Source organism: Stomoxys calcitrans, chromosome 1, assembly GCF_963082655.1.
Source record: "Stomoxys calcitrans chromosome 1, idStoCalc2.1, whole genome shotgun sequence".
Classification (NCBI taxonomy): Eukaryota; Metazoa; Arthropoda; class Insecta; order Diptera; family Muscidae; genus Stomoxys; species Stomoxys calcitrans.
The window spans coordinates 246,434,821-246,459,560 of NC_081552.1; the positions used below are offsets into that span (position 1 = coordinate 246,434,821).

A 24,740-nucleotide genomic window follows, 5' to 3' on the forward strand; every position below is an offset into this window, starting at 1 on the left:
CTCTCGATTTAAGGTTTTGGGCCCTTAAAAGGCGCATTTATTGTCCGATGTCGCCAAAATTTGGGACAGTGAGTTGTTTAAGGCCCTTCGACATTCTTCTTCAATTTAGCCCTAATCGGTCCAGATTTGAATATAGCTGCCAAATAGGCCGATCTCTCGATTTAAAGTCTTGGGCCCATAAAAGACGCATAAAATGTGCGATTTCACCGAAATTTGGGACAGTGAGTTATGTTAGGTCCTTTGATATCCCTCTTCAATTTGGCCCAGATCGGTCCAGATTTGTATAAAGCTGCCATATAGACCGATCTTTCGATTTAAGGTTTTGGGCCCATAAATGGAGCATTTATTGTCCGATAACGCCGAAATTTGGGACAGTGAGTTGTGTTGAGGGTGTTGGGCTTCGACCCGGCCGAACTTAACGCCTCTTTACTAGTTACAAATAGCCATCGATATATTTTTCAATGTCTTGGGAATTATCTGAGAATACACCCCTGTGTAATGGATTCTAAAAACGATTGCTCATCATTTGATCTAGGATATTTTTCAAGAGCCATAAACAAGTCTAACTAGTGATTTACTTTTATAGTCAGCATAAACCTGCAAACCTTAAGTAAAAAGTGAAAATGGTTTAATAACACAAAAAAAACATCCAAACTTTGCAACAAAACCACAGAGGAATTTATTGTTGATGCAACAGCAGACTCTACCTGCATGCCGCCCTATCAGGTGTTTAAACATTTAACAACTTAAGCCGCAGAAATAAGATATGACATCTCATAACCATAACCACAGACTTGGTTGCTTGCCAACATGGTCAAATGATAGCAAACAACAAGCAAATCGAAACATAGCCTCCTCCGTTTCCCGCCCCCGCTGATTCCCTGCACCTGAGATATTCCCACCAAAGTGAGGCAAACTCGCTTTAAAAATAAAAGGCGATCATTTTATTGAGATTTTGCTAAGGTGGTCATGTTAAAACTTTAAAAACAAAAATATTCGCATGAGGCGAAAATTTAAGGCGGTTACAGCATATTAACTTGAGATCAGCAAATGGAGGAGATACCCCTTTCCCCACTCTCAAATCAGACAAACGAAAAAGAAACAGCAACAGCAACAGAGCCTTCTGCTCAAAATTGCACACAAAAATAAAGCTAAGGACAGACAAACAGTCACACACAACGACGACATATAGACAGACAGACAAAACATAATCCAGCATCTGCAACCTCTGACCGAATTTTATTTGAGATAACTATCGGTTAGCGTGCAAATATGCACCCAAATATACCAACACCAAAACCCATACCAAAGTGCCGGCTGAAAGTTTTTGCACTCTTTTGTCTTTGCGTTTGCCTTTTTAGGATTTCGATTTTGGCTTCGGTGCTTAGTTCTGTTACCGTGGGTCTTCTATGAAAGCATCATTCATTTTTGTTGCCCTCAGTTGTTGCATTTTAATAAACGATTTCAAAACACACAAACTAGCATAGTGATGGAAGGACGGAGTATTTTGAGATATTAAAAAATAAGTATTTTCCAACATGAGCATTGGGAGACTTTGAAAGGCATTATCTTGAAAGCCATGAAAAATATGTGAATGAATTCTTTCCAAAGTCAAAATTTAAAAAAAAAAAATTTCTCAAGACAATTTTTCAATTAAGTTTTGTCTAAAGTGAAAATTTCTCCAAGGACGAAATTTCAATAAAATTTTCTAAAAACCAAGTAAGAGTGTGCTAAGTTCCGGGCCGGGCCGAATCTTATATACCCTCCACCATGAATCGCATTTGTCGAGTTCTATGCGCGGTATCTTTTTTTAGGCAAACAAAGAATATTAAATAAGAACTGTTAGGCTATAGGAGCTATAGCGAGTTATAGTCCGATTCGGGCCATAAATGAATGCTGAACATTGTAGAAGTCATTGTGTAATATTTCAGTTTATTCGGATAAGAATTGGGCCTGGTAGGGGCTTAAGAAGCAAAATCTGCAGATCGGTTTATATGGGAACTGTATCAAGCTACCATATTAGACACGTATGTTGAAAGTCATAAGAGAAGCCATTGTACAAAATTTCTGCCAAATCGGATGAGAATTGTGCTCTCTAGAGGCTCAAGAAGTCAAGATCCAAGATCGGTTTATATGGCAGCTATATCAGGATATATATCGATTTGAGCCATACTTAGCGCAGTTGTTGGAAGTGACACCAAAACACCATGTGCAAAATTTTAGTCAAATCGGACGAGAATTGGGCCCTCTAGAGGCTCAAGAAGTCAAGATCCAAGATCGGTTTATATGGCGGCTATATCAAAACATGGACCGATTTGAACCATACTTAGCTCAGTTGTTGGATATCATAACAAAACACCACGTGCAAAATTTCAGTCAAATCGGTTGAGAATTGCGCCCTCTGGAGGCTCAAGAAGTCAAGACCCAAGATCGGTTTATATCGCAGCTATATCAAAACATGGACCGATTTGACCCATTTACAATCCCAACCGACCTACACTAACAAAAAGTATTTCTGTAAAGTTTCAAGCGGCTAGCTTAACTCCTTCGAAAGTTAGCGTGCTTTCGACAGACAGAAGCACGGAAGGACAGACGGACGGACATGGCTAGATCAACTTAAAATGACATGACGATCATGAATATATATACTTTATGGAGTCTGAGAAGTATATTTCGAGGTGTTACAAACAGAATGACGAAATTAGTATACCACCATCCTATGGTAGAGGGTATAAAAACGGACCCACCCAACATTAACGACCCACCCAAACGAAAAAAGGACCAGGATTTGCGGATCTGCACCTGGAATGTCCGCCCACTTTATAGAGAAGGTGCAGTATACGAGCTGGCGGATATATTAGAGAAGTACAAGGCAGATATTCCCATCTTACAGGCAGTACGATGGACTGGGAATGACGTACTACAACACCAAACAGTGATGAAATTTACTATACCAGCCATAACATGAGGCACGAATTTGGCTGTGGATTTGTGGTAAGTCGAAGACTGAAACACCTTGTCTCCAGCTTTACTCCGGATGATGAGAGGCTAGCCACAATCCGCATAAAAGCCAAATTCTTCAACATTAGCCTTATTTGTGCCCATGACCCGACGGAAGACAAATACGAGCAGACCAAGGATATTTTCTACGAACACCTAGAGAGAGAATATGACCGCTACCCCGCTCATGATATTAAAATCGTTCTGGGAGATTTTATTTCGAAGGTAGTGAAGGAAGACATTTGTAGTCCAACAGTCGGAAAGTTTAACCTCCATGAGATAACGTCCAATAATGGGTTTAGGCTGATAGATTTCGCCGCGGCAAAAAACGTGGTAGTTAGTAGCACCAGATTTCAACATAAAAATATTCACAAAGCCACATGGCTGTCACCCCATCAAAACACGAGGAACAAATTGATCACGTTGTGCTTGATGGAAGGCATTCATCCAGCGTGTTAGATGTACGAACGATCCGTGGAGCGAATATAGATTCGGATCATTACCTTGTTGCCGCAAAGGTTCGCAGCCGTTTGAACATGACGAGGAAAGTACGATCTGACACTGCACGGAAGCTGGACATTGAAAAGCTGCAGACACAACAAATGGCAGCGGCATACTCCACTCGACTGACCCAACTGCTTGATGAAAGCACTCCTCGTTCCGATGATATAATGGCGCAATGGCAAACTATTGTCCACTCCATGGAAAATGTCGCGATATCCGTACTTGGGTACCGGAAGCCTCCTCCAAGAAACCCATGGTACGATCAAGAGTGTCGAGATGCTACTGAAGCCAAGAATGCGGCATATAGAGCAACCCTGCAATCAGTAGCAACGCGCCAGATGAAGGAGACGTATCGGTAGAAAAGGAGAGAGGAGAAACGTCTGTTCCGCAGAAAGAAAAAGGAAATGGAAAGACATGATTGTGAGCGAATTGAGATGTACAGGAGTCAGAATGAAGTCCGGAAATTCTACCAAAGAATTTAACATCCAACCGATGGTTGTGGTGCAGGCACATCCTCTTGCAGAGACAAAGAAGGAAATCTGAAAACTGACACAGATCACATGCTGAGGATATGGAAAGAACATTTTACTCAACTGCTAGTGTGCGACGTTGGCGGCGAAGAGGATACCGCAGAACCAATCAATGATAATGGCATAGAATTTTTGACTCCTAGTCAGAATGAGGTCCAAGTAGCAGTAGCCCGACTAAAGAACAACAAGGCATCAGGAGCCGACGGATTACACGCTAAACTATTTAAGACTGGAGACGCATGCATCAGCTTATCTGTGCAAGCTGGCTAGAAGAACGCATACCCGATGATTGGATCCTCAGCATACTACAGAGGAATAAGTCTTCAACCGATGGTTTTGGTGCAGGCACATCCTCATGCAGAGACAAAGAAGGAAATTTGATAACTGGCGCAGATAACATGCTGAGGATATGGAAAGAACATTTCAACCAACTGCTAGTGTCCGACGTTGGCGGCGAAGAGGATACCGCAGAACCAATCAATGATGATGGTATAAATTGTTTGACTCCTAGTCAGAATGAGGTTCAGTTAGAACATCAAGGCAGCAGGAGCCGACGGGTTACCCGCTGAACTATTTAAGACCGGAGGCGGCACTCTGATAAGGCGAATGCATCAGCTTATCTATGCAAGCTGGCTAGAAGAACGCATACCCGATGATTGGAACCTCAGCATACTATGTCCCGTACACAAGAAAGGAGACATAACGGAATGTGCCAACTATAGAGGAATAAGTCTCCTCCCCATCGCATACAAGATACTCTCGAGCGTACTGTGTGAAAGATTCAAACCTAAAGTCAATGTGATAATTGTGGCCTATCAATGCGGCTTTAAACCTGGTAAATCCACCCTAGACCAGATATTCACACTGCGCCAAATCCTGGAAAATACCCGAGAAGGACAAATCAACACCTCTTTGTTGACTACAAAGGTATTTCAAGCCATGTCTGAGTTTGGTATCCCTGCAAAATTAATAAAACTCTGCAGGATGACACTTGCTGATACGCGCTCCTCAGTAAGTATAGGAAAGAATCTCTCCGAACCATTCAATACCAAACGAAGTTTCAGACCAGGAGACAGCCTCTCGTGTGATCTCTTTAATATACGGCTGGAGAGGATTATACGAGATGCAGAAGTGAATAGATATGGCACACTAATCACAAGAGAGCACATGCTACTCGCCTATGCCGACGACATCGACATCATGGGTCGGTCACCGAAAGTAGTAACTGCAGCCTTTGAAAGAATCGAAAGAGAGTCAGTGAAAAAGGGTCTGGCAGTAAATGGAGATAAGACGAAATGGATGGTTTCAACTCCCAAAAAGCCTTGCACAACCGAGCAGATAAGGAAGATGGAGAAAATTGGGAACCACAACTTTGAGATAGTCAGTAATTTTATCTACCTCGGCACCGCCGTAACCGAAACGAATGCCACCAGTTTTGAAATTAAGCGAAGAATAATACTGGCAAACAGATGCTACTTCGGACGAAGTAAGCAGTTTAGAAACAAGGCCACCTCTCGACGGACGAAGACTACACTTTACAAGACACTGATACTACCTGTGCTGTTATTTGGTTCTGAAGCATGGGTACCTATGAAAACAGATGAGGCAGTACTTGGAGTATTTGAGAGAAAGATTCTTCGTAAAATATATGGACCAGTTTGCGTAAATGGAGAATATAGGCAATGTATGGACCATGAGCTGTATTATGAAGATAGCATAGTTACACGCATCAACATACAACGGCTAGGCGTTGGCTAGGTCAAGTTTTCAGAATGGATGAAGAAGCTCCCGCAAAGAAGTCTTTTGAAGGCAAACACGGTGGTACACGTAAACCGGGAAGACCAAGAGCCCGATGGAAAGATCAAGTGGTGGGAGACACCTCGAAACTTGGTGTCAGAGATTTTAGAATAAATTTTAAATTTTCATTTATAAGCCCCCCATTCCGACGATAGGGTACACCATTCCCATTATCAAACCAAAATTCACAGACATCCTAACAAATGAGTTGCAGCTTAAACAAAAAAAAAATCATGTCTGGTCTTAAAAAATGTTGCCTTTGTAATTTTTGAATTCGACAAAACACAAAAAACGAGCTCAAAAACAACATTACAACCCACAAGCAAAACCGAAAACAAAATGCCCTGGGAATTATTGGAGGGGGGGGGGGGGGCGAAAACTATGGACACGCTTTTTTACAAGAGCTACGATGCGATGACAACAACTACAACAACGGCGAATACGTAAATTTATGTTTATTAATTTGGAGTGTTAAACAATTTTCTCCCTCTGAAGCGAGTGAAACATCGTCCGTCCCAAAGGATCATAGCCGCCGTTTGTGGTTAGTTTGCGTGGAGACGTCCAAGCTATACAGTGTATAAATGCCGGGTGGTACTGCCCTCAATGGCAACGAAACTGGTGCTGCGATTTGGGTGTTTCGTCTCTTTTTCCATTCTTTGTAATGCGAAACTAATTAAATTAAAAAGAAATTTATTTTAACATCTTTAACAGAAAAGTTTCGTCCTCCTTTTTGCCTTGAGTTGGAAACTTGGACTCCTTTATGTTGCTTCACTTGAACAAAAGAAAGTTTGTTGCTGTTGCTTTTCTGCGCTTCTTCCAATAGCGATTTTAGCTTTGGTGCAGCAAAGTGAATTTCCTTCCTTCCTTGCCAGTGATATTTCATTTGGCAAAGAAATACCACCCGTGCAAGTGTAGGAGGACTTAAATAGAGGCACATGCAGGAAGGGCAGGCAGGTGTTGTGGAGCCAGGCAAGGAGTTGTTGGTTGGTGTCATGTTTACCAAACCGGCAGGCAGGCAGCCAGACACAGTGCCAGACTCATGGTACAAGGGAATCAGAGTTGCCTTTGTTGTTCTCTTAAATAGAACGAAATAAAATAAAACATTATAATAAAATAAAATAAAATAAAATAAAATAAAATAAAATAAAATAAAATAAAATAAAATAAAATAAAATAAAATAAAATAAAATAAAATAAAATAAAATAAAATAAAATAAAATAAAATAAAATAAAATAAAATAAAATAAAATAAAATAAAATAAAATAAAATAAAATAAAATAAAATAAAATAAAATAAAATAAAATAAAATAAAATAAAATAAAATAAAATAAAATAAAATAAAATAAAATAAAATAAAATAAAATAAAATAAAATAAAATAAAATAAAATAAAATAAAATAAAATAAAATAAAATAAAATAAAATAAAATGAAATAAAATAAAATAAAATAAAATAAAATAAAATAAAATAAAATAAAATAAAATAAAATAAAATAAAATAAAATAAAATAAAATAAAATAAAATAAAATAAAATAAAATAAAATAAAATAAAATAAAATAAAATAAAATAAAATAAAATAAAATAAAATAAAAATAAAATAAAATAAGATAAAATAAAATAAAATAAAATAAAATAAAATAAAATAAAATAAAATAAAATAAAATAAAATAAAATAAAATAAAATAAAATAAAATAAAATAAAATAAAATAAAATAAAATAAAATAAAATAAAATAAAATAAAATAAAATAAAATAAAATAAAATAAAATAAAATAAAATAAAATAAAATAAAATAAAATAAAATAAAATAAAATAAAATAAAATAAAATAAAATAAAATAAAATAAAAATAAAATAAAATAAAATAAAATAAAATAAAATAAAATAAAATAAAATAAAATAAAATAAAATAAAATAAAATAAAATAAAATAAAATAAAATAAAATAAAATAAAATAAAAATAAAATAAAATAAGATAAAATAAAATAAAATAAAATAAAATAAAATAAAATAAAATAAAATAAAATAAAATAAAATAAAATAAAATAAAATAAAATAAAATAAAATAAAATAAAATAAAATAAAATAAAATAAAATAAAATAAAATAAAATAAAATTAAGTAAAATAAAGTAAAGTAAAATAAAGTAAAATAAAATAAAATAAAATAAAATAAAATAAAATAAAATAAAATAAAATAAAATAAAATAAAATAAACTAAAATAAAATAAAATAAAATAAAATAAAATAAAATAAAATAAAATAAAATAAAATAAAATAAAATAAAATAAAATAAAATAAAATAAAATAAAATAAAATTAAATTAAATTAAATTAAATAAAATAATATAAAATAAAATAAAATAAAATAAAATAAAATGAAATAAAATAAAATAAAATAAAATAAAATAAAAATAAGATAAAATAAAATAAAATAAAATAAAATAAAATAAAATAAAATAAAATAAAATAAAATAAAATAAAATAAAATAAAATAAAATAAAATAAAATAAAATAAAATAAAATAAAATAAAATAAAATAAAATAAAATAAAATAAAATAAAATAAAATAAAATAAAATAAAATAAAATAAAATAAAATAAAATAAAATAAAATAAAATAAAATAAAATAAAATAAAATAAAATAAAATAAAATAAAATAAAATAAAATAAAATAAAATAAAATAAAATAAAATAAAATAAAATAAAATAAAATAAAATAAAATAAAATAAAATAAAATAAAATAAAATAAAATAAAACAAAAGAAAAGAAAATAAAATAAAAATAAAATTAAAATAAAGACTTAAATAAAATTAAAGTAAAAAACTAAAATAAAATAAAATAAAAAACATAATAAAAAAAAAATTAAATTAAGACTAAAATAAAATTAAATTAAAAACCAAAAAAAAATCAAATAAAATATTTAAAAAAAAAATAAACCACCTCGTCAAAATCCGGTGAAAAATGCATGCCTTATGCCCCATAGCAGCTTATCGAAATATGTTCCGATTTGGACCGAATGCTAATAAGTACAAGTCATTGTTTAATAGTGTATAACAAAATATTGATTATTTTAGTAGTTATATCTATGAATAGACCGATCTGAAGCATATACGACACGGATGTCGAAAAGCCTAATATAAGTCACAGTGTCAAGTTTCAGTGCAATCGCATTATAAATGCCTCCTTTATGCGGCCATGAGTTTAAATCGAGATATCGATCTATATGGCAACTATATCCAAATCTATACCAATTTGGGCCAAGTTGCAGAAAAATGCCGAAGAGCCCAACACAATAGACTGTCTCAAATTTCGGGGAGATCGGACAATAAATGCGCCTTTTATGGGCCCAAAACCTTAAATCGAGAGATCGGTCTATGTGGCAGCTATATCCAAATCTGAACCGATCTGGGCCAATTTGAAAAAGGATGTCGAAGGCGCTAACTTAACTCACTGTCACAAATTTCGGCGACATCGGCCAATAAATGCGCCTTTTACGGGCCCAAAACTTTAAATCGAGAGATCGGTCTATATGGCAGCTAAATCCAAATCTGGACCGATCTGGGTCAAGTTGCAGAAGCATGTTGTAGGTCCTAACGCAACTCACTGTCCTAAATTTCGGTGCCATCGGACTCGGTGCCATCGGACAATAAATGCGCCTTTTATGGGCCCAAAACCATAAATCGAAGGATCGGTCCATATGGCAGCTATATCCAAATTTCGACCGATCTGTGCCACATTGCAGAAGTATGTCGAGGGGATTAACTTAACTCACTGTTCCAAATTTCGGCAACATCGGTCAATAAACGCACCTTTTATGGACCTAAAACCTTAAATCGAGAGATCGGTCTATATGACAGCTATATGCAAATCTGGATCGATCTAGACCAAATAGAAGAAGAATGTCTAAGGCCTTAACTTAACTCACTGTACCAAATTTCGGCGACATCGGACAATAAATGCGACTTTTATGGGTCCAAAACCTTTTATCGAGAGATCGGTCTGTATGACAGCTATATCCAAATCTGGACCGATCTGGGTCAAATTGAACAAGGTTGTCGAAGGGCCTTACACAACTCAATGTCCCAAATTTCACCAGAATGGGATAATAAATGCGCCTTTTATGGGCCCAAAGCCTTAAATCGAGAGATCGGTCTATATGGCAGCTATATTCAAATCTAGATCGATCTTGGCCAAATTGCAGAAGTAAGTCGAGAGGCTTAACACAACTCACTGTCCCAAATTTTGGCAAAATCGGACAATAAATGCGGCTTTTAAGGGGGCAAGACCTTAAATCAAGAGATCGGTCTATATGACAGCTATATCCAAATCTGGACCGATCTGTGCCATGTTGCAAAAATATGTCGAGGGTCTTAACTTAACTCACTGTCCCAAATTTCGGCGACATCGGACAATAAATACGCCTTTTATGGCCGCAAAACCTTAAATCGAGAGATCGGTCTATATGGCAGCTATATTCAAATCTGAACCGATCTGGGCCATATTGCAGAAGTATGCCGAGGGGCTTAACTTAACTCACTATCCCAAATTTCGGCGACATCGGACAATCAATGCGCCTTTTATGGACCCAAAACTTTAAATCGAGAGATCGGTCTATATGGCAGCTATATGGCAGCTATATTCAAATCTGGACCGATCTGGGCCAAATTGCAAAAGTTGTCGAAGAACCAAACACAACTCACTGTCCCAAATTTCAGCAAAATCGTGGCTGTTATGGACCTAAGACCCTTAATCGAAAGATCGGTCTGGGCCAAATTGAAGAAGGATGTCGAAGGGCCTTAAACAACTCATACCTTTCATTTGATACCCTTATTGTGCCTATCGGACCACTTTCGGATATGGGTGACGTTTTTGGGGTAAGGGGGGGGGTCCGCCTCCACCCGATAGCTGAAAATTATATAGCCTATCTTTCCCTCAAGACAAACGTACACAATCTATAAACATAATCATAATGGGTCGAATGGCTTTTTGAGGGGTGGGGTACACAATCTATGAACATTTTAAGATAAGCGGTTCATCCAAGTATCATATAGTCATAATGGGTCTAATGGCGTTTTTGAGGGGTACTGTGAGCCACTATACTTCGATCTGATTTTCTATGCCAGATTCGAAATTCAATCCCTAATAGCTTTCATTTGAGCCCCATATTGAAATGAACGTCCAATATGTCTGTTTGGGGGAATTTTGAGGTTGTGGCGTCCCAATGGGTACCAAGACTCAAATTTTAATACCATATTCGTATTCTCCTCTCCAATACCCTTCATTTGACACCTATATTCTACCGATCGGTCCACTTTAAATTTTGGCTTGTCTTTTTGGCATAAGGGGGAGGGTCCGTTCCCCTTCCGATACCGATACATTATAAAGCCTATGTTTCTTTCCAGACTAACCCACACAAGAAAATTTCCAAAAAATCGATTCTGTCGTTTTACAGAACAAACAAACCGAGTCCTATATAACCGTGATTGGCTAATGTGCCCATTTTGGGCGTTTTTGTGGGGGTGGGGTGACACCCTATACTTCGACATGAATTTGTATGCCATATTCGTTATCTACTCCTGCATACTTTTCATTTGATACCCATATTGTCCTTATGAGTTCACTTTTGATTTTGGGTGGTGTTTTTGGGGTAAGGGGGGAGGGTCCGCCCCCTTTAGTTATCAATAAATTACAAAGCCTTTGTGGCCCTTTTCGTAATCTACTCCCGAATACCTTTTATTTGAGTCCCATATTGTCATGATCGTCAAATATACCTATTTTAAGGGGTTTTGGGGCTGGGGCGGCCCCTCAGGTACTTGGACCAAACTTTTATTATGAAATTCGTACTCTACTCTTGAATACCTTTCATTCGAATCCCATATTGTCCTGATCGGTCCACTTTTATTTTTGGGTAGTACTTTTGAGGTAAGGGGGAGGGTCCGCCCCCCTCCCTATATCAAAAAATTATATAGCCTATGTTTCCTTCCAGACCAACCTACACAAATTTCCGAATCTATACGAAACAAACAAACAAACCGACAAAGAAAGAAACAAACAAACACAAATTGAATTGTATGTATAAGATATATATTTTGTGGGGTCGGACTGACTAAATGAATATAGCCCCTATCCTATGGTTGTGGGTGTAATAATATGTGAATGGCAACACTGTTTTCTATATTAACCACATTGTTGTTTAAGCAGATATTATTTACGACAATACCCACATATTTAAAAGTATGTTGGAGGTATGCATATCTCCTCCCTCCTCCCTGGCTCTCCTGGCATTTTGGCCATATAAGCTGGAATTTACTTTCCTTGCAGCCAGTGGTGGGGGTGAGATACTACTCCTATGTATGGCTTCCTCCTTTAAGCTGTATTACTCTCCCCTCCCGATTTCCTTTCTGATATATTTCAATAGAAAAACACTCAAAAATCAATTAAAACCGTAACTTTAGCACGTGCTTCCGTAGGCAAGAGAATTCAAAGAAATAGAAAGAAAACTTGGAAACATGAACTTGGCAAACTTCTAGGGCCAAAAGCAACTCTTCTTAGGGAATGTAGGGGGTGCCGATGTATCGGAAGTTTACTAAAATATCATATGACACCGTAAATCGTTGCAACTCAATTTAGTGGATTAACCTTCTCAGCCTGCCTGTCTGCCAGAAGGGAATTAAAATGTCACTGTGTTTGCCAGTTGGCACATTTTGTGGGAGAAATTAAATTTCAACAACTTTGTTGTGCGCATAATGATGCGATCAAATTGTGGAGTAGATAGGTGGATATAAAGTGGCTTAATAATGAGGCAAAGCTGGCGGGGAGGAACATCGAAGCACTACTAAGTACAAGGCATATTAAAACAAGTAAGAGCGTGCTAAGTTCCGGGCCGGGCCGAATCTTATATACCCTCCACCATTGATCGTATTTGTCGAGTTCTATGCGCGGTATCTCGTTTTAGACAAACATAGAATATTGAATAAGAACTGTTAAGCTATTGGAGCTATATCAAGTTGTAGTCCGATTCGGACCATAAATGAATGCTGAACATTGTAGAAGTCATTGTGTAATATTTCAGTTCATTTGGATAAGAATTGCGCCTTGTAGGGGCTTAAGCAGCAACATCGAGAGATACGTTTATATGGGAGCTGTATCAAGCTATTGATTGATTCCGACCATATTAGATGTTGAAAGTCATGAGATAAGCCATTGTAAAAAATTTCTGACAAATCGGGTGAGAATTGCGCCCTCAAGAGGCTCAAGAAGTCAAGACCAAAGATCGGTTTATATGGCAGCTATATCAGGTTCTATACCGATTTAAGCCATACTTAGCACAGTTATTGGAAGTCATAACAAAACACCTCATGCAAAATTTCAGTGAAATCGGATGAGAATTGCGCGCTCTATTGGCTCTAGAAGTCAAGACCCAAGATCGGTTTATATGGCAGCTATACCAGATTATGAACCGATTTAAATCATACCAAACACAGTTGTTGGAAGTGCTACCAGAACACTACGTGCAAAATTTCAGTTAAATCGGTTGAGAATTGCGCCCTCTAGAGGCTCAAGAAGTCAGGACCCAAGATCGGTTTATATGGCAGCTATATCAAAACATGGACCGATTAAAATCATACTAAGCGTAGTTATTGGAAGTGCTACCAGAACACTACGTGCAAAATTTCAGTTAAATCGGACGAGAATTGCGCCCTCTAGAGGCTCAAGAAGTCAAGACCCAAGATCGGTATATATGGCAGCTATACCAGATTATGAACCGATTTAAATCATATCAAACACAATTGTTGGAAGTTCTACCAGAACACTAAGTGCAAAATTTCAGTTAAATCGGTTGAGAATTGCGCCCTCTAGAGGCTCAAGAAGTCAAGACCCAAGATCGGTTTATATGGCAGCTATATCAATACATGGACCGATTAAAACCATACTAAGCGTAGTTATTGGAAGTGATACCAGAACACTACGTGCAAAATTTCAGTTAAATCAGACGAGAACTGCGCCCTCTAGAGGCTCAAGAAGCCAAGACCCAAGATCGGTTTATATGGCAGCTATATCAAAACAGGGACCGATTAAAACCGTACTAAGCATAGTTGTTAGAAGTTGTATCAGAACACTACGTGCAAAATTTCAGTTAAATCGGTTGAGAATTGCGCCCTCTAGAGGCTCAAGAAGTCAAGACCCAAGATCGGTTTATATGGCAGCTATATCAAAACATGGACCGATTAAAACCATACTAAGCGTAGTTATTGGAAGTGCTACCAGAACACTACGAGCAAAATTTTAGTTAAATCGGACGAGAATTGCGCCCTCTAGAGGCTCAAGAAGTCAAGGCCCAAGATCGGTTTATATGGCAGCTATATCAATACATGGACCGATTAAAACCATACTAAGCGTAGTTATTGGAAGTGATACCAGAACACTACGTGCAAAATTTCAGTTAAATCAGACGAGAACTGCGCCCTCTAGAGGCTCAAGAAGTCAAGACCCAAGATCGGTTTATATGGCAGCTATATCAAAACATGGACCGATTGAAACCATACTAAGCGTAGTTATTGGAAGTGCTACCAGAACACTACGTGCAAAATTTTAGTTAAATCGGACGAAAATTGCGCCCTCTAGAGGCTCAAGAAGTCAAGACCCAAGATCGGTTTAAATGGCAGCTATATCAAAACATGAACCGATTTGAACCATTCTTAGCGTAGTTGTTGGAAGTTCTATCAGAACACTACGTGCAAAATTTTAGTTAAATCAGACGAGAACTGCGCCCTCTAGAGGCTCAAGAAGTCAAGACCCGAGATCGGTTTATATGGCAGCTATATCAAAACATGGACCGATTAAAACCATACTAAGCGTAGTTATTGGAAGTGCTACCAAAACACTACCTGCAAAATTTCAGTTAAATCGGACGAGAATTGCGCCCTCTAGAGGCTCAAGAAGTCAAGACCCAAGATCTGTTCATATGACAGCTTTATCAAAACATGGACCGACTTGGCCCATTTACAATACCAACCGACCTACACTAATAGATTGCAAAATTTCAATCGGCTAGCTTCACTCCTTCGAAAGTTAGCGTGCTTTCGACAGACAGACGGACGGACAGACGGACACGACATAAAATGTCGCGACGATCAAGAATATATATACTTTATGGGGTCTTAGACGCATATTTCGAGGTGTTACAAACAGAATGACAAAATTAGTATACCCCCATCCTATGGTGGAGGGTATAATAAAATGTTTGGCATCCATTTGTACACGCAAACAAAATAATTCGTTGCATATAAAGGAAATTTTCGACAAGTAAATTTTTGTGAAAAAGGTTGGACTTTGTTTCCAAGTTTCCATTTAAGTCACCCGGAATATTTCCGCCGTTACTTCAAAAAGAGGCAGGCTATCTGGCACATCTTGTGGCCAATATTATCACAGCGTGCCTAGGACTTGCATATACTCCGAAAGCCTGGCAGGAGGCAAGGGTGGTGATTATATCCAAGCCCGGTGAGGCAAGTTATGCGACACCAAAGGCCTACAGACCCATAAGCCTTACGTCTTTTCTACTCAAAACCATGGAACGTATTGTGGACACCATGATAAAGAGTAGGACATCCAGCCTATTTCAAGGGAGGGTTGGTGGAGACTGCCCTGCATAAAATAAAAGAATCCTTCGATGCCAAAACGTACACCCTGGTGGTATGCATTGACATCGAGGAGACTTTTAACAATGTGCGGACCGACACACTGATCCTATCCTTAGATCAGTACCGGGTGGACCGGGTCCTTAGAGACTGGATAAATCATATGCTAAGGAACAGGTGGATAAATTATGTATTCCATGACATAAATATAAGGGAGAAAGTGGCACAAGGCACGTCACAGAGGGGGCATTTTATCGCCATTCCTATGGGTGACCCATTACGAATGCTGACTGAGGAAGGATTTGAACCTGTCTGCTACGCAGACGATGTTATAATATTTTCTAACGAGTAAGGATCCGAACCAGCTATGCAGAAGGGCCGAAAGTGTCTTGCATATGGTATATGACAGGGCTAGACCCAGAGGTCTCAATCTTAAACGAACGAAGACTGAAATATGCCTGTTCACGACGTGGCATGACGTGTTTCGTAATGACTTCCAACAACGGTACTAAGTATGGTTCAAATCGGTCCATAACTTGATATGGCTGTCATATAAACCGATATGGGTTCTTGACTCCTTGAGCCTCTAGACGGCACAATTGTTATCCGATTTGGCAGCAATTTTGAAAAACGGTTTCTCCCAAAACCTCCAACGTACGTGTCAAATATGGTCTGAATCGGTCTATAGTCTGAAACAGCACAACGGAGATACCGGGAAAGGAACTCGACAAATTTGATCCATGGTGGAGGGTATATAAGATTCGGCCCTGCCAAACTTATCACGTTTTTACTTGTTTTAATTTTATTGGGTTGCCCAAAAAGTAATTGCGGATTTTTTAAAAGAAAGTAAATGCATTTTTAATAAAACTTAGAATGAACTTTAATCAAATATACTTTTTTATACCCTCCACCATAAGATGGGGGGTATACTAATTTCGTCATTCTGATTGTAACTACTCGAAATATTCGTCTGAGACCCCATAAAGTATATATATTCTTGATCATCGTGAAATTTTATGTCGATCTAGCCATGTCCGTCCGTCTGTCTGTCGAAACCACGCTAACTTCCAAAGGAGTAAAGCTAGCCGCTTGAAATTTTGCACAAATACTTCTTATTAGCGTAGGTCGGTTGGTATTGTAAATGGGCCATATCGGACCATGTTTTGATATAGCTGCCATATAAACCGATCTTACATCTTGACTTCTTGAGTCACTAGAGGACTCAATTATTATCCGATTTGGCTCAAATTTTGCTTGAGGTGTTTTGTTATGATTTCCAACAACTGTGCCAATTATGGTTCAAGTCGGTCCATAACCTGATATATCTGCCATATAAACCGATCTTGGATCTTGACTTCTCGAGCCTCTAGAGGGCGCAATTCTTATCCGATTTGGCTGAAATTTTGCATGACGTATTTTGTTATCATATCCAACAATTGTGCCAAGTATGGTTCAAATCGGTTTATAACCTGATATAGCTGCCATATAAACCGATCTTGGGTCTTGACTTCTTGAGCCTCTAGAGTGCGCAATTCTTATCCGATTGGAATGAAATTTTGCACGACGTGTTTTGTTACGATGTTCAACAACTGTGCTTAATATGGTTCAAATCGGTCCATAACCTTATATAGCTGTCATATAAACCGATCTTGGGTCTTGACTTCTTGAGCCTCTAGAGTGCGCAATTCTTATCCGATTGGAATGAAATTTTGCACGACGTGTTTTGTTATGTTATTCAACAACTGTGCCGAGTATGGTCCGAATCGGTTCATAACCTGATATAGCTGTCATATAAACCGATCTGGGATCTTGACTTCTTGAGCCTCTAGAGGTCGCAATTATTATCCGATTTGCCTGAAATTTTGTACGACGGATTCTCTCATGACCGTCAACATACGTGTTTATTATGGTCTGAATTGGTATATAGCCCGATACAGCTCCCATATAAATCGATCTCTCTATTTTACTTCTTGAGCCCACAAAGGGCGCAATTCTTATTCGAATTGGCTGACATTTTACACAGGTCTCCAACATATAATTTAATTGTGGTCCAAACCGGACCACATCTTGATATCGCTCTAATAGCAGAGCAAATCTTTTCTTATATCCTTTTTTTGCCTAAGAAGAGATGCCGGGAAATGAACTCGACAAGTGCGATCCATGGTGGAGGGTATATAAGATTCGGCCCGGCCGAACTTAGCACGCTTTTACTTGTTTACACTTTTTTTCTAAAGCAAGCTAAAAGTAACAGCTGATAACTGACAGAAGAAAGAATGCAATTACAGAGTCACAAGCCGTTGAAAAAATTTGTCAACGCCGACTATATGAAAAATCCGCAATTACTTTTTGGGCAACCCAATATTTTATTTCATTCGATTCGATTTCCAATCTTATCGAATCAAATGTTGACCTAATTGCTTCCGTAATTTAAATGAAAAAAATTAATAAAGCTAATCCATAGCTGATGACTTTATCTTTGGATATGCAAACGCAAACTTCCAAGGGCGTATAGTCGGCCTTTTAAAACCAATACAACTACTTGTTCGTTCCCTACCATTCACAATCCACAAACGGTGGAGAAATTTACCACAAGAACTAAACCCTCGAAATCGTTTATTAACAACCTCCCTCTACGAAAACTACCACAACAGGATCCCAAAGAAATCTCTTCAAAGCAAACTAATGATAAAATTATATGCATAAAGGCAGTTAAAACATATTGTTATCAGCAGTTTATTACATTTGAATTACAGTCCTGGGCCAGTCATGCTGCATAGCCATGAAATTGTGGCCCCGCAAAGAAACCAAAAGAAAAAGCTGTCTAGTCACACTCAATCCACTTTGGGTGTGCGAGCAAGCTGGGGTTGGCCTACAGAGTTTTGGCGATTTATGTTTCCACATTTTTTGGTGAAAATGGAAAATAAAAAGTCCTTAGGGTCATTATTGCTTATAAAGTGGACTATTATCAACTTTTGGCCAGCAGGAGCAGCAGCAGCAGCAACAACAACACTACCTCCACAGCCATCAGCGGGCAAAAGACGAGATTTGGCAACAACAAAAGGCATGCGTACATATAAGAGATGCTTTATTTGGGGAGAAATTTATGTTCTTTGGAATGTTGCTAACGTCCGGCCAATGAAATAAATCCAATAACAAGAACAACTACAAAAGGTGATCATCATAAATCGATTGTTGTTGGCAGCACGTTTGCTGTAATGGCAGCACCTACAACCAACCAAGGATCGATCGATCGATCGATGATCACTTGCCTGCTGCACTCTGCTCAATATCAAATTGAGGAGTTTAAGTCATAATCCTATAATGGCCATAATCTCACCTAATAACAACATCACCATACTCATAGCGTCAGCTGGGGCCGAGATCATACAGCCTGGCCTGGATTGTCCTCTGGTAAAGGACCTTGCAAATCATTTTGTATTTATAAACGTTTTGCCAGATCAACAAATTGTTCCATAATTTTTCATAAGGCCACTCTGGCCTTGTTCAAGCACTCCCCTACTGCACTCTGCCTCAACCCGGTCCACCCACGCACTATAATGCTCAAAAAGGGAGCATGACGTACATGAGTAATGTCTGCCTCATTTTGCAAAGATCATGAGAAGGAAGACGACTGCGGTGGCGGCGATTTTTACCTTAACCATTGCCGCCACCGTCGATTTCATCTTTCGGTAATCAATTGGGAATGTGTTGGCCTGCACCACATTGATCGTAGCGCCGCCGTTAATCGTGACCTGAACTGTTCAATGCAGTTGCTAAGATAATAATTCATCCAAACAACGTAGTGCGAGCGATGCAGCAACAGCAACGAGTTGAAAAAGTTGAAATATTTGCAACATTCCATATGGGCGCAGACATTTGCGCTGACCATTGAAGCACTGGCTTGCAGACACATATTTCAAAAAATTACAGAGTTCACATTGATCATGAAGTTCAGCCGTAAATTTGTAGCTCTTTAACTTGAGCGGGCAATAGTAAGAACAACACTCAAGGTAACAAACCTCTCAAACAACTTGGTTGGGTGTCATATGCGAGGTTGGAGATGGAAAGGAATATTTAGTGGCAGAAATGTTAAAAATGATATCAGACTTAAAGCGAAAAGCCAATTTCGGTGGGAACCTTAAAACGACACTGGAACTAACACTTCTGAGAAATCGGATTATAAATGCGCATTTTATGAGCCCAAGACTTTAAATCGAGAGATCGATCTATATGGCAGCTATATCCAATCCGGGGCCGATTTGGGCCAAGTTGCAGAAATATGTCGAAGAGCCTAACACAACTCACTGTCCCGCATTTCGGCGACATCGGACAATAAATGCGCCTTTTATGGGGCCAAGACTTTAAATCGAGATATCGGCCTACATGGCTGCTATATCCAAATCTGGACCGATTTGGGCCGAATTGCAGAAATATGTCGACAAACTAAACTTAACTCACTGTCCCAAATTTCGGGGAAATCGGACAATAAATGCGCCTTTTATGGGGCCACAACCTTAAATCGAGAGATCGGTCTATATGGCAGCTATATCCAATTCTGGATCGATCTGAGCCAAATTGAAGAATAATGTTGAAGGCCCTAACACAACTCACTGCTTCAAGTTTCGGCAAAATCGGACAATAAATGCGCCTTTTATGGGGCCAGGACTTTAAATCGAGATATCGGTCTACATGGCAGCAATATCCAAATTTGGACCGATTTGGGCCAAATTGCAGATATGTCGACAGGCTTAACTTAACCCACTGTCCCAAATTTCGGAGAAATCGGACAATAAAAGCGCCTTTTATGAGGCCACAACCTTAAACCGATAGATCGGTCTATATGGCAGCTATATCCAAAACTCGACCGATCTGAGCCAAATTAAAAAATAATGTTGAAGGCCCTAACACAACTCACTGTCCCAATGTACGGCGACATCGGAAAATAAATGCGCCTTTTATGGCCCTAAAACCTAAAACCGAGATCGGTCTATATGGCAGCTATATCCAAATCTGGACCGATCTGGGCCAAATTGAAGAAGAATGTTGAAGAAAGATCTAACACAACTCACTGTCCCAAATTTCAGCAAAATCGTATAATAAATGTGGCTCTTATGGGCCCAAGACCCTAAATCGGAGGATCGGTCTATATGGCTGCTATATCCAAATCTGGACCGATCTGAGCCAAATTGACGTAGGACGCCGAAGGGCCTAACACAACTCACTGTCTTAAATTTCACCAAAATCGGATAATAAATGAGGCTTTTATGGGCCTAAGACCCTAAATCGGACGATCGGTCTATATGGGGGCTATATCAAGATATGGGCCGATATAGCCCATCTTCGAACTTAACCTTCTTATGGAAAAAAAAAGAATCTGTGCAAAGTTTCAGCTCAATATCTCTTTTGTTGAAGACGGTTACGTGATTTCAAAAGACAGAAGACCCTCCACCATAGGATGGGGGTATACTAATTTTTATACCCTCCACCATAGGACTGGGGTATACTAATTTTTATACCCTCGACCATAGGATGGGGGTATACTAATTTTTATACCTTCCACCATAGGATGGGGTATACTAATTTTTATACCCTCCACCATAGGATGGGGGTATACTAATTTCGTCATTCTGTTTGTAACTCCTCGAAATATGTGTCTAAGACCCCATAAAGAACAGATATTCTTGATCGTCATCACATTTTAAGTCGAACTAGCCATCTCCGTCTGTCTGTCGAAAGCACGCTAACTTTCGAAGGAGTAAAGCTAGCCGCTTAAAATTTTGCACAAATACTTCTTATTAGTGTAGGTCGGTTGGGATTGTAAATGGGCCCAAACGGTCCATGTTTTGATATAGCTGCCATATAAACCGATCTTGGGTCTTGACTTCTTGAGCTTCTAGAAGGCGTAATTCTTATCTTATTTGGAGGAAATTTTGCACTTGGTGGTTGGGTGTCACTTCCGACTACTGTGGTAAGTATGACTCAAATCGGTTTATAACACGATATAGCTGCCATATGAACCGACCTTGCGTCTTGAATTCTAGAGCTTCTAGAGGGCGCAATTCTTATCCGATTTGGCAGAAATTTTGCATGAAGTGTTGTGATATGACTACCAACAATTGTGCCAAGTATAGTCTAAATTAGTCCATAGCCTGATATAGCCGCTATATAAAACGAATTTCCCGATTACACTCCTTGAGCCTCTAGAGGGCGCAATTCTTATCCGATTTGGCTGAAGTTTACCATGAAGTGTTTTATTTTGACTTCCAAGTATGGCCCAAATCGGTTCATAACCTGATATAGCTGCCATATAAACTGACCTTGGGTCTTGAATTCTGGAGCTTCTAGAGGGCGCAATTCTTATCCGATTTGGCAGAAATTTGCATGTCGTTTTGATTTAACTTCCAACAATTCTGCCAAGTATAGTCTAAATCAGTCCATAACCTGATATAGCCGCCATATAAACCGTTCTCCCGATTAGACTTCTTGAGCGCACTCTAGCGCAATTCTTATCCGATTTGGCTGAAATTTTGCACTATGACTTCTATTTTGGTCTCCAACAGACAAATCAAGTATGGACCCAATCGGTTCATAACTTGATATTGCTCCAATAGTATTTTTTAGTTTCTCCGTTTATATTTTTACTTTCCCTTACAATTCAAACCTCCTATTTATGCCCAATTCATGGCCTTAAACGCTCTCAACGTTGTACTGCTTTGGGTAATGGTCAATTGGTTTGGATTATCCGTTTGGCAGGATATCGATGCGTGGATTGATTTTTCCCCTCACCATCTTTGAACTCGACACAAGCAATTATTCGCATTTACTTAAAATTTTTCAACTTTTCACAAGAAAAAAACACTTGAACAACCGCCCAATTGTTAATAAATATGTTATTTGTTTTTTTTTTCGTAAGCTTTAGTCTGTAGCTGTAAGTTGAAAACGAAAAAAAAACCAAAGTCATGCATTGAATTTGGTTAAGAGTTTCGCCTGAAAAGTTCGTAACATTGCACCCACCAATCACCTGCCATGGCTGAAAACATTGAATTGCCCACGTTCGAATACCATGGGGCTAAGGAATTTTTAATGGCATTCTGCCATGATTTTCTCGTCTTTGTTTTTTATTTGCAGGATATTTTATGATAAATTCCACATAAATTTTTGCTCATACAGATAGCTACGCATATTTCGCCAACTTTTTGTATGGCAGGTAGCCTTATCTTAGCACACTTTTAAGTGAGTGAAACCCAGAGAGTAAACGCATTGTCTAATAAAATCAAAAAAAAAATTATAAAATTTTATGTTATTTTAAAATCATCCTATAATTGTTGCCATTTTTATGCCATCGAATAGCATTCAGTTAAGTATGGCTGTGTGGGTTATTTTTATTGCCTGTCTCCTGCAGGAGTAAGTGGCTAAAAATACATTTCAATAAATTTCCATTTTATCACCTCTCAAAAATGAATATCAGCCAAAGCAGATCCAGCGCGTATAAATTTTGTCAGAGAAACTGGCTAAAAAAAAAGAGAAATTTTTGGCATGGCCATAAAGGCACTGAGCGAAATATTGGAAGTTAATTTTTAAAATAAAACTTATAAACTTTTTATACCCCCACCGAGGGATGGGGGGTATAAAAAGGGTATATGGGGTATAAACCGATCTCTCGATTTAAGGTTTTGGGGCCATAAAAGGCGCATTTATTGTCCGATTTTCCGGAAATTTGGGACAGTGAGTTGTGTTAGGCCACTAGACATATTTCTTCAATTTGGCCCAGATCTGTCCAGATTTGGATATAGCTGCCATATAGACCGATCTCTCGATTTAAGGTTTTGGGGCCATAAAAGGGGCATTTATTGTCCGATGTCGCTGAAATTTGGGACAGTGAGTAAAATTAAGCCCCTTGACATACTTCTGGAATATGGCACAGATCAGTCGCGGTTTGGATATAACTGGCATATAGACCGATCTCTCGATTTAAGGTCTTGGCCCCAAAAAAGGCGCATTTATTGTCCGATGACGCCGAAATTTAGGACAGTGAGTTAAATTAAGATCCTCGACATATTTCTGCAATATGGCACAGATCGGTCCAGATTTGGATATAGCTGCCATAAAGACCGATCTCGCGGTTTATGGTCTTGCGCCCATAAAAGGCGCATTTATTGTCCGATGACGCCGATCTCTCGATTTAAGGTCTCAAGCCCATAAAAGGCGCATTTATTGACCGATGTCACCAAAATTTAGAGTAGTGAGTTAAGTTAATCCCCTCGACATATTTCTGCAATATGATACAGATCGGATCAGATTTGGATATAGCTGCCATATAGACCGATCTCTCGATTTAAGGTTTTGGGCCATAAAAGGCGCATTTATTGTCCGATGACGCCGAAATTTGGTACAGTGAGTTAGATTAAGCCCCTCGAAATACTTCTGCAATATGGCACAGATCGGTCCAGATTTGGATATAGCTGCCATATAGACCGATCTCTCGATTTAAGGTCTTGGGCCTATAAAAGGCGCATTTATTGTCTGATTTTTCCAAAATTTGGGACAGTGAGTTGTTTTAGGCCTTTCGACATCTTTCTTCAATTTGGCTCAGGTCGGTCCAGATTTGAATATAGCTGCCATATAGACCGATCTCTCGATTTAAGGTTTTAGCCCATAAAAGGCGTATTTATTGACCGATTTCGCCGACATTTGGGACAGTGAGTTAAGTTAAGACCCTCGACATATTTCTGCAATATGGCCCCGATCGGTTTAGATTTGCATATAGCTGCCATATATACCGATCATTCGATTTAAGGTTTTGGGGCCATAAAAGGCGCAAATTTGGGACTGTGAGTTATGTTAGGCCCTTCCACATTCTTCTTCAATTTGGTCCAGATCGGTTCAGATTTGAATATAGCTGCCATATAGACCGATCTCTCGATTTAAGGGTTTGGGCCCATAAAAGTCGAATTTATTGTCCGATTTCGCCGAGATTTGGGACAGTGCGTTGCGTTAGGCTTTTCGACATTTTTCTCTATTTGATTTGATTTATTTCACTGGAAAATCACAACCGGCCATTATTGGCGAACTCAAACACCTCAAAGTGAACAACATGGAATTTCAATTCGAACTGATTTGATTGAGTTTTTTTATGACACCTAAATTGACTGCAGTGATATCGAAACCTTCAAACAAAATCCCATTGAATATCAACCCAAAAAAACTAAACTTCTCTGTAAATCAATGGGAGGTCATTTTGTGGCTCAAAGATCTTAAATTTGATAGCA

At 38.1% G+C, this 24,740-nt stretch overlaps 1 protein-coding gene across 1 annotated transcript in view; it reads right to left on the reverse strand.

The window, feature by feature from the left end:
* LOC106086944 (uncharacterized) overlaps window positions 1-24,740 on the reverse strand; it is a 297,353-nt gene that overhangs the window by 252,647 nt on the left and 19,966 nt on the right. The window lies entirely within an intron of this gene.